The sequence below is a fragment of the Alnus glutinosa genome, chromosome 8 (genome assembly GCF_958979055.1).
Source record: "Alnus glutinosa chromosome 8, dhAlnGlut1.1, whole genome shotgun sequence".
Classification (NCBI taxonomy): Eukaryota; Viridiplantae; Streptophyta; class Magnoliopsida; order Fagales; family Betulaceae; genus Alnus; species Alnus glutinosa.
Window position 1 is genome coordinate 10610221 of NC_084893.1, and position 14715 is coordinate 10624935.

A 14715-nucleotide genomic window follows, 5' to 3' on the forward strand; every position below is an offset into this window, starting at 1 on the left:
AATGACAAATGGTCGAAATACAAAGGTTCTCGGGCAAAAGTAAAAAAGAAAAGAGAGCGAAATAAATCTAGGAGCCTTGTCCTGCCTCGTCGCTCTGGTCCTGCTCGGATGAATGCTCATCTTCGGGACTCTTACCCGTTCCCTTGGGCTCACCAACATTCTCAAGAACTTTGGCATTACTGGCACTAGTTGGACTAAAAGCATTCTGGCTCCAGTCCATGACATCCAGAAACCTTTTGACACCCAGTTGACCGAGCGACTCTAAAGCTGCAGCTGGGATGCGCAGGAAGTTAACGCTCAAGGTCTTTAACGAGATGTCGAGTTGAGAAGTGTTAGTTTTTGATTGGCTGCATTCTGTTGACAAAATCACTATTATGTAATAACAGGGATATCTTACTTTTCAAAATCTTCAAAGTATTTAAAGTTTATTTCTCTAATACGGAAAAAGCCTTATTATGACAAGTTTCATTTTCATAAGCTTCAAGAAGGCTATTTCAGAAGTGTTAGTTTTTGATTGGCTGCATTATGATGACAAAATCACTATCTTGTAAAGTTGTTATTTTAATCAGGGATGCTGTATATTTCAGTCTTCAAAGTATTTCAGAAAAGCCATTTCAAGTGTTCAAGGAAGATTTTGTGCAGATTCCAACTTAGAGAAGTCGGATCCCATGTTTCCGTCCAGACGCCCATCAGTGTCGAGAAGCTTCAAATAGTTCAAGGTTGCATTCATCTGGATGTCATGGCAACACGTCCGGACACTCTTCAGAGTTCGAGAAGAATTAGGTTTTCCTTTTCAAACACGTATGGAAAGATAGCCTGCACCTGTCCGAACGTCAGGGAAACACCGTCCGAACGCCGAGATCCTTGATAAAGAAATTGCGTGCATAAATTTTGCATCCGTTCGGACGACAGGGCAACACCGTCCAGACACGGTCCTTATTATGGAAATGACATGCAGACAAAGTGCAACCGACTGGACGTTAGGGCAACACCGTCCGGATGCGGCCTTAATATAGAGAGCGTAAAGCGCTTTATGGAAAGGTGGATGCACAGTTGACCGTTCGAACGCGGCCTAGAGAAATCCAATTCTGACTCAATTTAGGTCTTCTATAGCCTATAAATAGAGGCCTCTAGGCATGTATTCTAGACAGAATTCAGTATTGAATTCTTTATAGCTTAGAGATGGTGTTTAGGGAGATATTGTGAAGATCTGCTATGAAAATTGAAATTTGACTTCTAAAAGAAAGTGTGTGCAATAAGTGTCAACAAAAATCAAGCACAGCGAAAAATAAAAGACACATAGTTTTTGTTGATGAAGTGGAAACTCAATTAAGAGAAAAACCACTCTGGGGCAGCCAAACCCAGGAATTTCACTATTCAGAAGACGAAGCTAGATACAAGATAGTAACACTCACATTAACCCGATGCAGTGGTCGTACCTTGCTCTCTGACGTGTAACCCAACACGAATGCTTCCCAACCAGGTCTCCTACCTGAAGGGGTCTTCAATGAAATTCCTTATCTTAGAGCCGACCTCTAAGATAGACTTCAGTTGTAGCGCAACACACTTTAAACGGCTTCAGAGGGATTTTGAACTTCTCTGAGCTCTTGTGGAATTCAATACCGAATTCTTGCAGTTCTCAATGCCCAGGGGCCTCTATTTATAGGCTGAGGTGCAGAATGGGTAACTGCTATAATCTGTACGGACGCCGTCAGGAAGGTGCTCTTGGGTCGTCCGGCCAGACAACTGTGTGACAGGATTTTCTGAAAATTTCGCTGAAAATCTTTCCTGTTTAAGACCTACGTCCAGACGGTGAGACACTGACGTCCGGACGGTCGCTTGTCCGCTGCAAGTAATTTCCATATAAGGCTCAGCATGTCTGGACCAAGGGGGATGAATGTCCGGATGGCAATTCTTCAACACGCAATTTCCATATCTACTATGCGTGCGTCCGGACCATGAGAGGTGTACGTCCGAACGTTTGAAGTCGAATCAGCAATTTCCTTAACTAATGAGTGCGCGTCCGGACCAAGGCTGACTGACGTCCGGACGGTGACATTTGAATTGCGATTCTTGCCTTAAGGAGACGCGTGTCCGGACGGGATACCACATTGTCCGGACGGTTTATCGATCTTCCCTTTATTGGAACTTGGAAAGAATCGGAGATTGTTCGAGTATTGATATGCGTCCGGACGGGCTGCTGAGATGTCCGGACGGGTGCAAGCTGGAACAGAAGCTTTTCGATACAGTGTAGGGGTCGAACGGAAAAGATACGTCGTCCAGACGGATGATGCTGGTCTGTTTGGCGTCCGATCGGGATGAACACGTCGTCCGGACGGATGGAACAGTGGACAGATGGGCGTCCGGACGGGAAGACACGTCATCCGAACGACTGACAAGGAAACTGAAATCTTCTATCCTTTTTGCAGTGCAGAGTCTTCTGAAAATGCTATGACAAGTGGAATCCCTGTTTACAGCATCTTTACACATAAGTGATTTTGTCAAAATATAGAATGAGGCCAAAATACTAACAAACTCCCCCTTTGGCCATTCTGGGACAAAAATCACTTGACCGGTTTGGAAATACATTCTCGGTCCAAAAATTAAAATTACTCCCCCATTTTTGTCACAAAGGGACAAAGGGTAAAGCGGAGTAATAAAAACCAACTGTCATAAAGATTACTCCCCCTAACGGTCTCAGAAGGACCCGGGAAACAGAGTAATATGAGTTTAAGTTTTAAACAAAATAACAAAAATAAATAAAATGTCTCAAAATAACAGAAAAACAATAAAATAAAGGGAAATCAAACATCTTCTGGCAAGTATACAGTCTGAGCTGCAGCATCCTCATCATCACTGCTGTCTGGATGATGGACTTGAAGGCACTCCTGAAGGTCCAAATGGGTCTGCTCCACCCGCTTGTTGATAGACCGCACTTCGAGATGCAAAGAGGAAATGGACTGCTGCATGGTGGACATTCCTCCCTGAATGGCAGCTAAGGCTTCCGTGATTTGAGAATAATTAGCCTTTGGCTCAGATGGCGGGACAGTATGAGAGGATGAGGCCACGTCTGGAAAAGCAATATGCATAGCAGCAGGCATGTCATCATCAGAATCCTCTCGTCGCAGCTGCGCATTCGACTTCATTAGTGTCTGTTTGCTGAGGGGCTGCTGGATCTTCATCCTAGGCTCTCCATTCACATTGATACCTGACTGAAGGATGATCTGAGTGATTAGGCAGCTGAAGGGGAGACCGGTATTGCTCTCATCACGAGCCTCGAGCATGACTCCCAAAATATGCTTGCATAGACAGAAAGGCAAGCGAAGATGAACAACATAAACAAACTGTGCCCTCTTCAGTATCAGATCGCTGCGCCTGGCAACTGGCCAGAGATTATGCTGAACAATTTTGGCCAACATACGATGAGCCGGAGCTAGTGCACCAGTCCTGATGTTGGAATAACGCCCTTCACCCTGTGGAACGGCATGGAAGAACTCTCAGAGATCGTCCATAGTGGGAGGAAGAACCACCTCATTGTAAGGACTGGCAAACAGATCAAGGACTGGTACCCCGAGGAACCGACTGATGGTCTGGGGATCTACAGTGATGATGTGGCCGTCAACAATGGACTGCAGTACCACCCCATGCTCATCATCCTGAGCCACCTCAAGGTTGGCATAGAACAGCCTGACTAGCCTGGTGAGGACGATGCAGGCACAAGTGTAGAGTTAGCCCCAGTGATAGGTCAGGATAGTCTCATAAATGCTATCCAATGGAGGCACCATGATGTCAGCACGGACCACGTTCCGCTCAGCGAGGACATTACGGTCCATGATCTTGGCTTGGAAGGCACTCTGCTCTTCCTCTGTCCTCTGGCGGACCCGGCGCTGAGAGCTGATGGCAGACACGATTTTGCAAAAAAACCAACAAGAATTTTGCCAAAAAAAATAATCCAAAAATATTCTTGTTAGTGTAATAAAAATTTTGGCTGAATAACAGCAGTAACAAGGACTTTTGTAAAAATAAAACCAGATAATATCACAATTATGTCCAAGGAATTTCAGCATGGCAAATATCCCAAAAACATTCCAAAATAAAATCTAACAGTTGTAAAATGAATTGAAAGAAATAAAAAAAAAAATACCTGGAATGAGAGTAGGAATGCACACAGAAAATGAGATCACTCCAAAAGCTAAAAACAATGTACTCACAAGGTGCCAAGGAGAAAATCTTGTGGGGAATGAAGGGAGAAAGCGACGATCTGGGCAATTTATAACCTCTGTGGGGTACCCGTCCGGACGGTGTTTTGATGACGTCCGGACGCGCGCTGCCTCGAAAAGGAGTAAAACGGTTACATACGTCCGGATGAATTAAATTACCCATTCGGACGTGGAACAGATTCCGTCCGGACTCCAAAACGCCGTCCGTTCGGATTCCAAAATGGGAACCGTCCGAACTGCTGAACTCCACCCGTCCGGACGCCAAGAGGGACCGTCCGGACGCTCCACACTGAAACACTAGAAAAACTGAAGAAAATTTTACAGAGATAAAATTTTCTCAAGTCAGTGTCAGAACATGCATGTATAATCAACTGATAACCCAATCAGAGAGCATCTCAAAACTAAACAGAGATATAAAAGAGAGTTGTTATTTTAATTAGCACAAGTATTTTTCCTAGTCATAGAAAAATTTCAAATAGACAACTCAACTCACTGAATGCACGTGTGTGTGTGTGTGTGTGTGTGAAGACTCTTTTCCCACAAGGTATGACTTTCAATATTTTGACCAATAGCAACCAGATTTTCTTAGATAGGAGAGAAAATAAATGGAAGATAAGCCAAAAGTCAAACCTTACTAGGGCCTAGCCACCCTCATCTGATACACTCCCCCTGCGATGCAGCACGTAAGTGATTAACTTGTACCATGAAGGACAACGTAAATGTTTTACTTGCACGTAAAGGGCAAGGCATAACGCAAATATAGCACATAAGCAGAGAATATATACTGTAAAACATAGATTTCATATGATTAACTGCTTGTTTCTTATGGTGCTGCAAACTATAGGGAGTGCCAGAGTTTATAGTCTCTAGGTTCAACTAGCATGAGGTCAATTTGGTCATCTTATCAAAAACTTCTTCTATTATCCATAATTTCTAGAAACAAATAGGCCAAAGAAGGAAAGATGTACCTTTAGGGGAGCCCGGGATAGTGCACTTTTTCATCACGTGAGGAAAATAAGCTATCCTACTTTTTGCATAAACAGGAAAAACATTTGGCCAATATAGTCATAAACTCTCAATTATATCTAAGCAGAGTAGATTAATGCTTACAAAATTGAGATATTAGGCAAAAAGACATGCAATATCTAAAACGCCAAGAGAAAATAAATCCTGCAAAATTCTCCGCATATATATTCTTTTTATTTAAAAAAAACAAGCAATATGGAAAAGACATCATATGCAAAGGCAAGATCAAACCTGTATACACTCAATGATGCCACTACAGAAAAACAGTCACTCGACCTACTTTTTCTGTCTTTCCCAAAAAGTACCTGCACAGTCCTCTCAAGAAACATAGGGGGTAAACACAACTAGTTCTTAGATTGCATATAACAATATGTCAAGTAAACTGAGCAATCAAAATGCCATAGGATTAGGAACTGAATCCTAGGCATAAACACCCGAAACTGCTAGGCGCGTCTGTACCCCCTCATGAGGTAGCTGTCCTTCTCGACCCAAGCCTGCCTTCCAGTGGGTGGTTGCTGGCAGGACTGCATCATCCACTCCATCATGTTCTGCATCCAGATAGGAGGCTCACTAGAGTATTGCTCTTCTTTCATCTTCTGAGGCCTTCTAAACTGCTTGGGTTTGCTCTTGTAGGTGCCACTGTGATTGGCTGGTACAAACCGCTGCTGAGGCCGCTGATGCTGAGGAGCATGAGACCAAGGGGCTTGATATTGATACTTTCGTACTTGGTGAGGTGCCTGATGCCATGGAGTCCGGTGCTGAGCCGCAGGTCTAGTGCCATAATGAGCTTGTCTGGGCACTTCTTGCTTGGCTTTGGCCTTTTGTGCTTTCAGGAGAGAGCACTGAGGGCGAACATGCCCACTGAGACCACAGTGATGGCAAATGGGAGGTCTTCTGATGGAATGAGGCTTCTGAATGCTTGGAACATCATCGTTGACCTTTTCCTTCTTTTTATCTTCAAAAATGGGAGGAGGCTCTGGGACTGTAGGTTTTACAAACACGGTCTTTGAGGAAGAAGGAACATCAGAAGAGGGAGCTACACACCCGAGGCCAGTTTTATCATTTGGGCTCTTCTGGATAGAGAGCATACGAGTCAGCTTCTCATCAGTGACTCTCTCTAGCTGGAGTTGCGTCTCTAGTAGCTTTTCCTCAAGCTCTTGTACTTTGAGCAGCAGTGAACTCTTCTCGGTCTGCAAACTGTTCAGATCATTAAGGTGCTGCTTTCGGCCTTCCCTCAGCTTCTCATACTCTATGTAGAGTGTCTTGTAGGCCTCTTTGATCTCTTCCTCATTCTCACTATGCTCCGAGTAATATGAGTCTTCTTCTTCAACATGTGGGGCATCAAAGGCCAGGAATTTTTCAGACTCTAGAGCTTCTTCTTCTGACTCATCACTGAGAGTTACATTGTATGCTTTCCCCTTGCCCTTTCTAAGATTCCCGCAATCGGCCCGGATGTGCCCAAAGCTTGAGCATTCAAAACATCGGGGTCCTCTGGGATCTTTCTTATCTTCTTCCTCAGGTTCAGCTTCTCTGGGAGATTTCTTTACTCTTTCAGAAAACCTCTTCTTGAATCGATCATCTTTCATCAGTCTTCTGAAATTTTTGGCTAACATAGCCACAACTTTTTCTTCATCCTCAGAGTCATCTTCAGATGATGCTTCTACCTTCTTCTTGGAAGCCTTTAGAGCAATGGTCTTCAACTTCTTGACCGGGGGCAAAGATAGCTCATATGTTTGAAGAGACCCACTAGCTCTTCAATCTTCATCTCCTCAAGATCCTTGCTTTCTTCAATGGTGGTCACCTTGATTCTTAAACGCTCAGGCAAAGATCTTAAAATCTTTCGGATGAGTTTTACATCAGAGATAGGTTTCACAAGACTCACCATGGAGTTCCTTAGGTCACTCATCTTGGAGTAAAACTCTCCAAAGGTCTCTTCTTCCAACATCTTAATTTCTTCAAATCTTGAAATCAACATTTGAAGTTTGGCAGATTTAACAAGTTTCGTGCCTTCATATGTTGTTTCCAAGATTTTCCATGCTTCTTTGGCTGATTCACATTTGAAATTTTGGCAAATTCAGAAGGAGAAAGTGCTTGGCATAGAGCATGGAGGGCTTTATCATTGGAAAGTCGGGCGTTTTTCAGAGGGACTGTCTCGAGTGTTATATCCTCTAGTTTAGTCCAACCAGTTTCAACAATATTCCAACAGGCAATAGATTTTAAAACGAATCGCATCCGAGCTTTCCAATAGCCATAGTTCGTACCATCGAAGGTAGGAACATAATTAAGAGTTTGAGACATAGTAGCAAATAGAAGTCAAAAATAAATGACACTCAAGAATTTAATCTTCTCAGAGTGTACCAAGCTCTGATACCAATTGAAAATTAAAATTTGACTTCTAAAAGAAAGTGTGTGCAATAAGTGTCAACAAAAATCAAGCACAGCGGAAAATAAAAGACACATAGTTTTTGTTGACGAAGTGGAAACTCAATTAAGAGAAAAACCACTCTGGGGCAGCCAAACCCAGGAATTTCACTATTCAGAAGACGAAGCTAGATACAAGATATTAACACTCACATTAACCCGATGCAGTGGTCATACCTTGCTCTCTGACATGTAACCCAACACGAACGCTTCCCAACCAGGTCTCCTACCTGAAGGGGTCTTCAATGGAATTCCTTATCTTAGAGCCGACCTCTAAGATAGACTTCAGTTGTAGCGCAACACACTTGAAACGGCTTCAGAGGGATTTTGAACTTCTCTGAGCTCTTGTGGAATTCAATACCGAATTCTTGCAGTTCTCAATGCCCAGGGGCCTCTATTAATAGGCTGAGGTGCAGAATGGGTGACTACTGTAATCTGTACGGACGCCGTCCGGACAGTGCACTTGGCTGTCCGGACAGACAACTGTGCGACAGGATTTTCCGAAAATTTTGCTAAAAATCTTTCCTGTTTAAGACCTATGTCCGGACGGTGAGACATTGACGTCCGGACGGTCGCACGTCTGCTGCAAGTAATTTCCATATAAGGCTTAGCGCGTCCGGACCAAGGGGGACGAACGTCCGAACGGCAATTCTTCAAAACGTAATTTCCATATCTGCTATACGTGCATCCGGACCATGAGAGGCGTACGTCCGGACGGTTGAAGTCGAATCGGCAATTTCCTTAACTGATGAGTGCTCGTCTAGACGGTGACATTTGAATTGCGATTCTTACCTTAAGGAGACGCGTGTCTGGACGGGACACTACATCGTCCGGACCGTTTATTGATCTTCCCTTTATTGAAACTTGGAAAGAATCGGAGACTGTTCGAGTACTAATATGCGTCCGGACGGGCTGCTGAGATGTCCGGACGGGTGCAAGTTGGAACAGAAGCTTCTCGATACAGTGTAGGGGTTCGGACGGAAAAGTTACGCTGTCCAGATGGATGATGTTGGTCTGTCTGGCTTCCGGTCGGGATGAACACGTCGTCCGAACGGATGGAACAGTGGACAGATGGGCGTCCGGACGGGAAGACACGTCGTCCGGACGGTTGACAGGAAAACTGAAATCTTCTATCTTTTTCGTAGTGTAGAGTCTTTTGGAATCCCTGTTTACAGCATCTTTACACATAAGTGATTTTGTCCAAACACAGAATGAGGCCAAAATACTAACATGCTAGCTTCCAAGCTGTTGCTGGTGTGCTATTGCTGTGCTCGTATTGAAGTCTATCTTAGGGATGAGTCCTAAGATAAAGGAATCCATTAAGACCTCTTCAAGTAGGTAACTTGGTTGGGAGGCGTTCAAGTTGGGTTATGTGTCAGAGTGCAAGATACGATTGTTGCATATGGGTATGTGAGTGTTACTGTCTTTATACTAGCTTTGTCTTCTGATTAGTGGATTTCTTGGGTTTGGCTGCCTCGAAGTGGTTTTCCTCTTAATTGGTTTTACAGCATCTTTACACATAAGTGATTTTGTCCAAACACAGAATGAGGCCAAAATACTAACATGCTAGCTTCCAAGCTGTTGCTGGTGTGCTGTTGCTGTGCTCGTATTGAAGTCTATCTTAGGGATGAGTCCTAAGATAAAGGAATCCATTAAGACCTCTTCAAGTAGGTAACTTGGTTGGGAGGCGTTCAAGTTGGGTTATGTGTCAGAGTGCAAGATACGATTGTTGCATATGGGTATGTGAGTGTTACTGTCTTTATACTAGCTTTGTCTTCTGATTAGTGGATTTCTTGGGTTTGGCTGCCTCGAAGTGGTTTTCCTCTTAATTGAGTTTCTACTTCGTTAACAAAATATCTGTCTCTTTTAATTCCACACATTTGATGTTTTCTTACACATTGCACACACACACACAGTTAAATTAGAAGTCAATATATTTTTCAATTGGTATCAGAGCTTAGTACACTCTGTTTAAATTAAATTCTTGAATGTGATTCTTTTGACTTCTAATTATTTTTATAATGTCTCAATCTCTTAATTCTATTCCTGCCTTTGATGGCACAAACTATGGTTATTGGAAATCTCGTATGTGCTTCTTTTTAAAATCTATTGATGTTTGGCAAATTGTAGAAACTAGTTAGACTAAACTAGATGCTACAACTACTGAGCTATCTATTGTTCAAAACAGCGCATGACTTTCCAATGATAAAGCACTTCATGCTCTATGTCAAGCCCTTTCACCATAGGAATTTGCAAGAATTTTAAACTGTGAATCCGCTCAAGAAGCGTGGCAAATTCTGGAAACAATATATGAGGGCACTAAACTTGTTAAATCTGCCAACCTCCAAATGTTGATTTCAAAATTTGAAGAAATTAAGATGTTAGATGATGAGACATTCGGTGAGTTTTACACCAAGATCAACAACCTGAGAAACTCGATGGTGAGTCTCGGGAAGAGGGTCTTTAACGTAAAACTCATAAAAAAGATTCTAAGGTCTTTATTGGAGCGTTTCAGGATTAAAGTAACAACTATTGAAGAAAGCAAGGACCTGGATTTGATGAAGATTGAAGAGTTGGTGGGATCTCTTTAAACTTATGAGTATTCCTTGCCTCCAATTAGAAAAGCAAAGGCAATTGCCCTCAAGGTGGCTAAGAATAAAAGTAGATTCTCCTCTGATGAAGACTCAGACAATGAAGAAGAAGATGCAATTGCCATGCTCGCCAAAAATATTAGTAGATTGATGAAGAATGAAGACCCCTTCAAGTAGGTGACTTGGTTGGGAGGCGCTCATGTTGGGCTACGTATTAGAGTGCAAGATACGATCGGTGCATCGGGTATGTGAGTGTTACTGTCTTTGTACTAGTTTTGTCTTCTGAATAGTGAAATTCCTAAGTTTGGCTGCCCTAGAGTGATTTTCTCTTAATTAAGTTTCCACTTCGTAACAAAATATATGTCTCATTTAAATTCCGCACTTTTGATATTTTGTTACACGTTGTTCACACACACACACACACTGTAATTTAGAAGTTACTTTATTTTTCAATTGGTATCAGAGCGGGTACACTCGTGATTGGATTAATTTTCTGTGTGTGATTCATATTTTTGTTGACTTCTTTTATCATGAATTCTTCTATGTTATCTGAAGAGAATTTTGATAATGAGCTCCTTAAAGACTTTCTTAAATTGAGAAAGATTGAGAAAAATTCCAATAAAGAGCTCAAAAATGTTAAGCAAGAAAAATAGTCTTTAATCATTAAATTGTCTGAATCACATGCCTTGATTGACTCTTTAAAATCTGAGAATACCATGTTGTTTAACATTGTTGATTCAATTGAGATTAAATTAAAAGAATTTGAATAAATGAATAAGATATTAGTATGTATTAAAAATGGGGGAAAGACACGTAGGGTAACTTTGTTGACAAGTGGGCTTTTAGTTGACACTTATCCCCCCTGCATGGTGTACCCGTGGATTGTTTTCTTTTGGGTGAGTGTTCATCAGACTTCCTGCACGTGTCATGAGCCTCTAAACATTTGTCCCCCATGCATTTTCCACCTTGACACCTTGCAGCCATGCATATCTCTTTGCTGCCACGACAAGCTTGCTCTCTTTATTAAAAAAATGGTCTGCAACTTCTCCTTTCTCACCATTCCATTCGCCAACCCAGAAGATTGTACATTTTTTTATTTTACAAAAACTTAGCAACATGTTTTTTTTGTTCTCCTCTGCCTTCTTTTTATATTTCGTTTCTTTTTCACTTAATATGCTTCTGGAGGATTTATTTTCTCTCATTTTGTTGAAAACACCCACACACACACACCCTTTTCTTTCTTTTTCTTTTCTCTCCTATTTCTTTCTACTTCTTGTTTTGTCCTCTTTTCTGAGAGAAGTCGAGAGAGGGAGATTGAGAAATAGGGAGAGGAAGACCGAAGGAGAATCGGAGAGGGAAGAAAGGGGGAGATTTCGGTGAGTTTGCCGCAGCTGAAGAGGTACCGACACCAGTGGGTCAAGGCCCGCACCGGCGACGACAGGGGAGGGGCTTTTTTTGGCGATTTTCGGGTGCCCAAACAGTGGAAATGCAATTTTTGGGTAAATAGGATCCCCAGTATTGATTTTTAGTGATGGGTCTTTGAAAATTTTAGGTGTTTTTGATTCTCCCCAGCTATTGGCCGATTGGGCATTGTAGATTCTTGTGTTTGTTTAAATTGATTGGGTCTGAAATTTTGGGTTGATTTGTGGATCGTTGTGATTGTTGGAATTTAGTTTAGGTATTGACCGAATGGTGTGGAGAAATTTTGGGCTTGTGTTGAAAGATTTTTGTTTGTGGCCAAGTTTGATTTTCCCATATTGTAGTGTTTCAGTTGACAGTAGCTAAGAGTAATTTTTGTGTTGTGTTTCCAATTATGATGGTTCAGTATTCCCTGTTGATGGCTTTGAGATATACCCATTGGTTAGTTCTATAATCAATTGTCTATAATACCCACAGGATTTATGATAACTTTTGAGCATGCCATTTACGGTCTACTTGCTAAAAAGTTTGGATTTGAAGTCTATATTTTTGTTGTTTTCATTTTCTCTTCCAGTATGGTTTCACGTGTAACTTTTGTAGAATTTGAGTATTTTAATTTACTAAATTTTGGCTTGATACCCATATGATTTATGGCTCTCCTTTCACATGGGTCAGAATTTTATCCATATTATGTTGAGATCATGTTGTATAAACATTCTCTTAATATTTAGTTACTGGTTGTATACGGTGCTTGGTATAGTTATTTGACTTTTATCCAAGAAATATTATTTTAAGTAGGAATAAGTTTTAAAAATAATATAGATGCTAAAATTTTGATATTAGTAGAAATAAATTTAATGGGATTATTTTTGGATAGCATGAGATGTTAATTATATTTTTTTAACACATTCTAAATCCATTTTTTTATGGTTCAATTTAGGAGAATTCGCTTGGAGCTCAAGGTAAGGGAAACACAGCCTTAAAACCCTAGCAAAATTTTAATAAAACTTTTTCAAAAGAAAAAGTCGGGGATTTTCCTAAAACCCTTTTTACAGCTCCACATTATTTGCCCTTTAAATTTCGTCATTTCTTATATTATATCTTATAACATAATTACATATTGTGGTTGGAATTTCATGAGGTCGTGTATAGTTGTGCTTGTGCACCATATCATATATGTTGCATGTGCTCCATGTGAGCGAAAAATGATGGCATCATCGTATTTATATGTGCATATATTACACAAAGTTTTACCTCACAACATCATCGTGTTACGATCTGGACCCATGCGGGTAGCGTGGCAACCACACCAAAAAGTGTGGGCTATTGGTCGGGGGGACTTCACCTAGGTAAGTTCCTAACCCGTCGGCTCTGCCCTGTGACGACAGGATGAGCGTATAAGTCCTTCAGGATATGTCCTTTTGGACGTGCCAAACGTAATGTGCGCCGCTCACGGCTAAATAACGGAGGTGGGCCGGTGGAGGTTAAAATTTTTAGGCTGCATAAATGATTCATGCATCATCCCGCATTTGATCTAGTTGGATATAAATGTTACTTATTCATCTAATATTATTTTTGAGCTCTTTTTAGAGTTTCTGAAAAATATTATATTGTTTACTCGTTGTGCTTTCCTTACTGAGTTGTCAAACTAGCTCATTTTCCTTTAATATTTTTTAGATGGCCGTATATATCATAGTGATGAGAGGTGGGGCACCCGTGTGTTTAGTGGTTGTTAAAGACCCACACATTTGGCCATACGAGTGGGACATATGGACCCACTGCATTGTAGACTAGCAGAAGTAGCTGTCAATACATAATAGTAGTTAGCACCTGGGGACTTCATCATTATCTCGGACCGTAGAGCAAGTAGTTTGATGTAGTACAACTTTGTTTTTTTGTAATTGTACACCTTACAGTCCTATACATATTTAGGAGGATGTCTAGCAACTTTGGTTGTTAGCTTTTGTGTATACCTCCTCACTTTTGTTAAAAGAATTGTAATGAACAATAGTCCCTAGTGAAATATTTTTTTGTAGCTGCAAATGATATAATGAAAAATTCCTTTCACTTGTGTCTTGGACCTCTTTGTCTTTAATTATTTTCGTATTGATTTATTTAGTTCACGTTCTCCTTATTTCCCAAAATGGGGGCGTGGCAAGCGCTTTATCCCTTTCGGCCTGTGCCTGGTCCTTCCGGGACAATGCAACATCCCTGAGCTCTAAGGCCTTACTCCTCGCAGCCAAGGCTCCGTCCTTCTCAGATAAGGCCCAGTCCCTATCAGACAAGGCCTGTTCCCGGATGGTTACCTCCAAGTCTTTCTCGGACGAGATCCGGTCCCTTTTGGCAACAACTCGAGCTGTTTCACTCAAAGATGTGTCTCTTGTAGCTGGAGCCTCTTTCTCCCTAGCTTGTGCAGCCTGCAATTCGGCACGCAAAGTGTCCTGATCAGCTTTGGAAACCGCCAACTTCATTTGAGTAGAGCCGAGCTCAAAGGTAAGGCGCTCTACATCCCTCCTGAGTGCCTCCGAACCGTCAAGAGTATCATTCAGGGTTTTCTCGTACTCCTTTACAAGGTTTTCGTGTGCTTGGCGCCTCTTTCTTGCTTCGGCCAACTCAATACATCTAGAATTGATAACGGTCTCTCGTTCGGCTAATTTATTTTCCAGTTCGGCGATTTGGGATTATAACTGGACTTCGGGATCAGGGTTGGCCTCACAGTACTCCTCGAAGTTCATCCAAGAAGCGGCAAAGTTTACCACATGCTGAAACAACACAATGCAACAATTAGTGCGAATAAAATAAGCAAAGTGGTAACAAAGAAATGGGTTCGAAATCTAGTACCGCAAGTTCAGCTCTCATTAGAGACATGGTGTACTCCCTAGCGTTTGCGTGCCAGAACTGATTGGTGAAGTTCTCGGGGACGACTGTGCTCAGCGCCTCCAAAGGACACCCCAACAAGTTCTTCCATGTAAATCGAGTCCGAGGCTTCCTAGAGGGACCGTGTGACGACCCAATTCTTTTTTTTTTTTTTTGAAAAC